We start from the raw sequence: 6,914 nt of genomic DNA on the forward strand, positions 1-6,914 counted from the left end.
CACACACACAATTTTCGTGCACCAGGTCTCTAGTTACGTATAAAAGCCTGGTACTCATCCAAGAAGAACTTAGAAAGTAGAAGGTATCAGGCTCCTGAGGGGAGCCAATGTAATTATTGTTTACTGCATTTGGCTTTAACTTTTCGGGCTGCTAAGACTAACAAGGAACTGCTCCTTTGTCTGTATAGCATTGAATTACATAATATTCATTGTCTGTGGAAAGAAAGCCTGCCCATTTGTTTATACAAACAGACTGTTTTCTTGCATTATACTTAATGAAAAAGACTTTCTGTAGGTTCTGCTATTGTGTGACATAGTGGGTTATGTTTTCACAGAAGACATAGAAATTATTCTGTTGAAGTGCTCTTGTAGTGAGGATTCATAAAGACCAAGGGCATATAGTTAAACTCCTACAAGGCAAGCATGTTGTGTGGCAAAAATTGAGAACAGTATGATCCAGACTCAATACTCTGTGTAGAGAGGACTCTGAGAGTCCATGAGGAAGGAAAGTGGATGTGTCTAGTCAGCTGCCTCTTTGTTATTTAACTACTCCTTTGGACTTTAATTTGCTCTAATAGAAAATTATCACTATCTGGAATTCTGAGGTTCTAAACAGCTGAGACATTTATTTACCACAGATTAAGGAAAATGAAGTCATATTCTGTACAGCATAAGATAAGTTGGCAGGAGATGCACACATTCAAGCCATAAAGCACTAATGAATCTTTGACTCTCTAATATCTTAGTATGAATTTATTTAGTGATTCCAGGCCATTTGTGTGTTAGTTAAGGAACAATTACTTTTTAGATACATGTTAAGAGGGAGACAAAGTAATCTTCCACTCAACCTCATTGTCCCATAGGTGTGGGCTTCTACACACAGAACTAATGTTGTCCTTAGAAAAGCGATTGCAGATCTTTAGCATTTGTATGAGTAGTGATTATGACCTTAAAGGTCTATACCATCTAAAATGGAAAAGAAGGTATTGAGATGTAAAGATGTTTTCCATCCTCCCTGTTAATCTGCATTTCTTGGTTCTGAAATTAAGTTGTTTGAAGACAGTTGTCTTTTGATTTTGTTGCTTATGCAAAGCATTAGGGTGGCCTGTTATAACTGTTTGTTATCTTAAGCACAAAGGCTTCACCATGTTGGAATGAGCACTGTTTGCTTCACAACCTGGTGGGAAATGGGTCAGGAGATGTAACTAGTACTCTCACCCTTTACCACCTCTGCAAATCAGCCTTGTGGATGATCCAGACCAAAATACAGGGCTATGAATGAAGGATTCCACAATCAGGCTAATTCTAGGTAACACTCACTGAACTGTAAACATCTTGAGAGTATTAAAGTCAGCCTCAGTAAGGCATGTTATAGATGGTAAGGTTCTCTTCTTACACCGTCTCTCTCACACACTCACGCTTCTCCCTAATTTTGTGACTAACTTGTCCCTCTAGTCAACATTACAGTCAATAGATGCCATTCTCTGAATTTTGTGGTTTCTATCCTCCTATATAGTAAAAGGGTAATATACAAATTGACCGGATGGCAGAATGACCAGTTGCTATGATGCACACTGACCACCAGGGGGCAGATGCTCAATGCAGGAGCTGCCCCTTGGTGGTCAGTGTGCTCCCACAGGGGGAGCACCACTCAGCCAGAAGCCCAGAAGCTGGGCTCACGGCTTGCAAGTGCAGTGGCGGTGGCAAGAGCCTTTCCCACCTCTGCAGCAATGCTAAGGATGTCCGACTGATGGCTTAGGCCTGCTCCCCCGGGCCTAAGCCGTCAGTCGGACATCCCCTGAGGGCTCCCGGACTGTGAGAGGGTGCAGGCCAGGTTGAGGACCTTCCCCCTCCCTCCCCCAAGTGCACAAATCTCATGCAGCGGGCCTCTAGTATATCTATATATATAAAGCCTAAGTGACCATTATGACTAGTTGACCAGTTGCTATGATGTGCACTGACCACCAAGGGGCAGGTGCTCAATGCAGGAGCTGCCCCCTGATGGTCAGTGGGCTCCCACAGCCAGCCTCCTGCGGCCGGCCAACCTCCCAAGGTCCCTCCCCAGGGCTGGCCTGCCAACCTCCTGCAGTTTCTCCCCCCAGCTGGTGGCCAGCCTTCCACAGTCCCTCTTCCTGGCTGGCCAGCCACCCCAAACGGCCCCGATCGCCTGCCAGGCCGAGGACCCCCCACCTGTGCACGAATTCTTGCACTGAGCCTCTAGTACAGTGGTTCACAACTTTCCTAATGCTGTCACCTTTTAATACAGTTCCTCATGTTGTGGTGACCCCCAACCATAAAATTATTTTTGTTGCTACTTCATAACTGTAATTTTGCTACTGTTATGAATCGTAATGTAAATATTTGATATGCAGGATGTATTTTCATGGTTACAAATTGAACATAATTCTTGGCAGTGGCGGTTATCAGGTGACACACGCCAGAACCAGAGAGGAAGGAGCCCTGTTTCTCACAGGGCCGTGTGATTCCACCTTCGGCTGTGGGTTTTGTTGTTGCTGGGGCACTGTCAGTCCTGAATCTGGTTTATTGCACACTTGCATTTGCGTTCCACACCCTATATGACAGCAACTTTGCGGAGTGCCCTCTCGCACTCTGAGACCCCTCGGGGGATGTTGGAGAGCCGGTTTTGGCCCGATCCCTGTAGGCCACGCTGAGGGACCTCACCTGCCAGAGGGTTCCCGCTCACTCTGCAGAAGCCCTTCGAGTGGCCGGGCAGGGAGAAACCTCGGAAGGTTGGCTCCAGGGCATGTCCAGCCCGTCTCACCCAGTCCGGCCCCCATTGGCCACCTTCTAATTAATTTTCTTTCAATGTGAACGAATCTATGCACCGGGTCACTAATAAACCATAATAGTTTGTCTAAGATAATGAACATAAATGCATTTAAGGAGTCCATGGAATTGGGAATGTCTGATTCAGGAACTGTGGCCATCTTCCTCCTCCCCAGTAGAATAGGTAACTTTCCCACCTGAAACCAGTTGAGTTTAAGTTACCAACATGATGCTCTGTCACTCCTGAGTACTTCAGTATATTTTGCCTACAATCAAGTACATTTCTCCTTTGTAATCACAATACAACCATCAAGATCAGGAAGTTAGCATTGATATATTTCTACCATTTAATCCTCTGACTCTATTCAGGTTTTGCCAGTTGCCTAATATTGTCCTTGATATGAAACAGAACCTTTGGAAAGTCTCGTTACTTTTTTGTTTGTTTCTTTAATCAGTTCCTAAGTCTTTTCTTGACTGTCACAACTGACATTTTTGAACAGTGTAGGCCAAGTTATTATTTTGTATAATGTTTCTCAATTTGGTATATAAAAAACTCTTTTCAGGTAGTGTATGGTTTTGATTTATACTATTACAGTTGATTTCGGTCGCTTGTTTAAGATGGTGTCTGCTGGATCGCTCCATCCCAAAGTTAATCCTTCCCCTGGTAATTAATGAGAATTTTGCTGGGAGTTATTTTAAAATTATGTAAATATCCTCTCATCAACAAGTTTACTTCCTTCTTCCTCTTCTTTTTCTTCCTCTATCCCAGCAGTTCTCAACCTGTGGGACACGACCCCTTTGGGCAGGGGTCCTCAAACTATGGCCTGTGGGCCACATGCAAATACAAATATTGTATTTGTTCCCGTTTTGTTTTTTTCCTTCAAAATAAGATATGTGCAGTGTGCATAGGAATTTGTTCGTAGTGTGTTTTTTTAAACTATAGTCTGGCCCTCCAATGGTCTGAGGGACAGTGAACTGGCCCCTTGTTTAAAAAGTTTGAGGACCCCTGCCTTTGGGGGTTGAACGACCCTTTCAAAGGGGTCACCTAAGGCCATCGGAAAACACATATATAAATACATATTGTTTTTGTGATTAATCACTATGCTTTAATTATGTTCAATTTGTAACAATGAAATTGGGGGTCACCACAACATGAGGAACTGTATTAAAGGGTCATGGCATTAGGAAGGTTGAGAACCACTGATCTATCCCATCCTTCTGGCCCATCTTTCTGTCTTTCTGTCTATCTCAGATGGACTCTTTCATGGATTGCCTCCCCCCCTTCTCCCACTGAGTTATAATTCATTATTTTCCTTATTTGGCTTGATGTTTATATTTCCCTCAATTTGGTCATTAGGAATCCCTTCAAGTTGGTTCTATGTCTGTTCTTTGAACACTTTATTACTTTTAAATACAATCTTGAATTTTCCCAACTCCAGCCCTGGAATCAGCTCTTTTCCCAAAGAACCCCTTTTAGTAGAGAATAATATTTAGTATGATACTAAATGCAAAGCATTAGGGTGACCTGTGGGAACTGTTTGTTATCTTAAGCACATAATTACATATGATTATTACTATTGGAGTGTCATTGCTTCCAGATCACTCAGGGTGAGGGATACACCCTTTATGTTTATATGTGTTTCTCTATAGTTATTTCAATTTTTATTTATGTATATATTAAAATCTATGAGCTTAATCTGATATCTCTAATTCTACTCTAATACCAGAGGATTCAGCCCAGTTTTCTCCCTTTCAGTACTTGTAGTTTCTTTGATAGTAAAGTGACTAGGCTCTCATTTTCCTCATTATGTTTACTGATTTGATTAGTTTCTTTGTATATATTGAGCCACCTGTTGCTGCCACTGTCATGTTGGGCATCTTCTCCCTTTCCTCCTCACCAAGCTGTGCTCAGACATACTTTGTTGCTTGGCCCTATTTAATGGCTGTAGACTGAATTGTTCAGGAAGGGGGAAAGGGCGGGATGGCTTTCACAGTTTAGGGGTGTGTTTTACTTGTCTCTTGAGGTGTCTTACCTGTCACTTTATCTGGTTTCCTTGACCTCATTTCTGGAGAAACTTTGCCCCACCAGCCACTTCTCAGTACTCCCAAAGTAGAAAACAAGAAAACACATCATATATTTTTTAAAATATATTTTTATTGATTTCAGAGAGGAAGGGAGAGGGATAGAGAGGTAGAAACATCAGTGATGAGAGAGAATCATTGATTGGCTGCCTCCTGCATGCCCCACACTGGGGATTGAGCCTGCAACCCAGGCATGTGCCCCTGATTGGGAATCAAACCATTGACTTCTTGGTTCCTGGGTAAAATGCTCAACCGCTGAGCCATGCCGGCCAGGCCACACCATATTTTATCTCTTTAAAAAAGAAATATTTCTTTGTTATGGGAAATATAGGTATGTTGGGGGTGGAGTATGGAATCCCAGGCCCACCAATAGCTGCAGAAAGCATTTGGGGCACTGCCATCGGAATCCTCTATGACCAGCTAATTGCATTTAACTTTTTACCTCTTTATCTTTACAAGTCTCTTCCTTTTAAAACTTGTGAAACCTCAGGCATTTTAACAAAAAGGCCACTATTTAGAGTTCTAATATTGCTAAAGGTTGTTTGCTGCTTCTTTCTACTTGCCTTGGCTTACCCTTTGGCGTGGAACTCTTCCTTTCTTCATAGCCAGCTAGTTCATGCCCATCTTCTTTTTGGTTCTCCCACTGAATCCAGGAGGATTAAGGACTTTGGTATCTGAGAGAACTGGGTTCAAAACTGGCTTCCCAACTCTGTATCCTTGGACTAGTTCTTACCCTCTGGGCTTTAGTTGCTTCAATATGATGTAATCTCTTTAATATAATGTATAATAACATCTTACCAGCTAAGATTTTTATGAAGAATAAATAAGACAAATATGTAAGTTTGTGGCATACTTCCTGACGCATAGAAGCTCTTTAAGAAATAGGAATTTTACTTTCTTCTGTGCTGTTTTTGTTCCATTCTCCCTTCAGCTTTGTTTCCATCTGTACTTTGATGCTACACCTGTTCATGCTTGCTCCCTTCCTGGTCTAACTGCCTCCCTTGTGTTGGGTTTGTTTCCCCGAGCCTCTGCAAGAGAACGCGCTGTCAGCATTGCTTTCCTCCCTTTCTGTGTTATTTCCTTAGAATGGCCTTCTTATAATCCCTAATCCCACTGTTATTAGGCTCCTCCCTTTATCACTCAAATTAGTATCTACCGCAACACCCCATGTGTAATTATATATCTTTGTGTTCATTAGTGATTTCTGCCTCAGTCTGAAAGATTCCCCATGGTCACGGGCTGTGTATTTTGTTAACCCCACTGCATTTGAACTATCCACAGTGCAATACGTGTTTTTCTCGGGATGAAAGAATTGTCTCTAGAAGTTGGTCAAAACTGAGGGATGGGCAGCGCTGATACTGCCTGTGTGTCTGGAGGGCATGTCAGGTGAGGAGGTTGATATGCCATGAAGAACACAAATCAGAATACAGATCCTTTGTTTCTGCCTTAAAATCATCCATAATGCTCCAGATTTCTAACATACACGTTTAAGTGGACTACAGTTTATTTCTTTCAAAATTTAGGTACATCATCTTCAAAACATAACATAAGCAGTATAAATGTTCGCACACTGACTGTCTGAATTTTAACAACTCAAAATGTAAAGTTCTCCTTGGCTTTGTCTTTAGAATCTCTGACTTATTACTGTTTTATAGCTTACTTTTTTTCATTTTTAAGAAAAAATAACACACCTTTGCAAGGTTGTCTCCACAACAGTGTCATGCCCCTGATGTGTTTTATGTAGTCTTTAGTGTCAATTCTTTTTGATATGAAACAGATAACCTGTATTCATTCATAATTATTTCCCTTAAAACTGCTAATGCTGTACACATACCGTATTTGCCAGCATATAAGACGATTTTTTGGCCCTGAAAAATATGCCTCCAAGTGGGGGGTCGTCTTATACGCCAGGTACACTTCAGATAGACTGCCCATAGTGCTTGCCCCGTGCCATAGTGGCCTCCCGATGCCCGCCCACTTCATTCCACATACCGTTCAGGCATCAGCAGCGCTGCTGGGTGTATGCTCGGCTGTTATGCGATTTT

General features: G+C 42.2%; 1 protein-coding gene across 3 annotated transcripts in view; it reads left to right on the top strand.

Moving 5' to 3' along the window:
* SRPK2 (SRSF protein kinase 2) overlaps positions 1–6,914 on the top strand; it is a 148,349-nt gene that overhangs the window by 61,555 nt on the left and 79,880 nt on the right. The window lies entirely within an intron of this gene.

This window comes from Myotis davidii, unplaced genomic scaffold (assembly GCF_000327345.1).
Source record: "Myotis davidii unplaced genomic scaffold, ASM32734v1 scaffold125, whole genome shotgun sequence".
In the NCBI taxonomy this organism is placed as follows: domain Eukaryota; kingdom Metazoa; phylum Chordata; class Mammalia; order Chiroptera; family Vespertilionidae; genus Myotis; species Myotis davidii.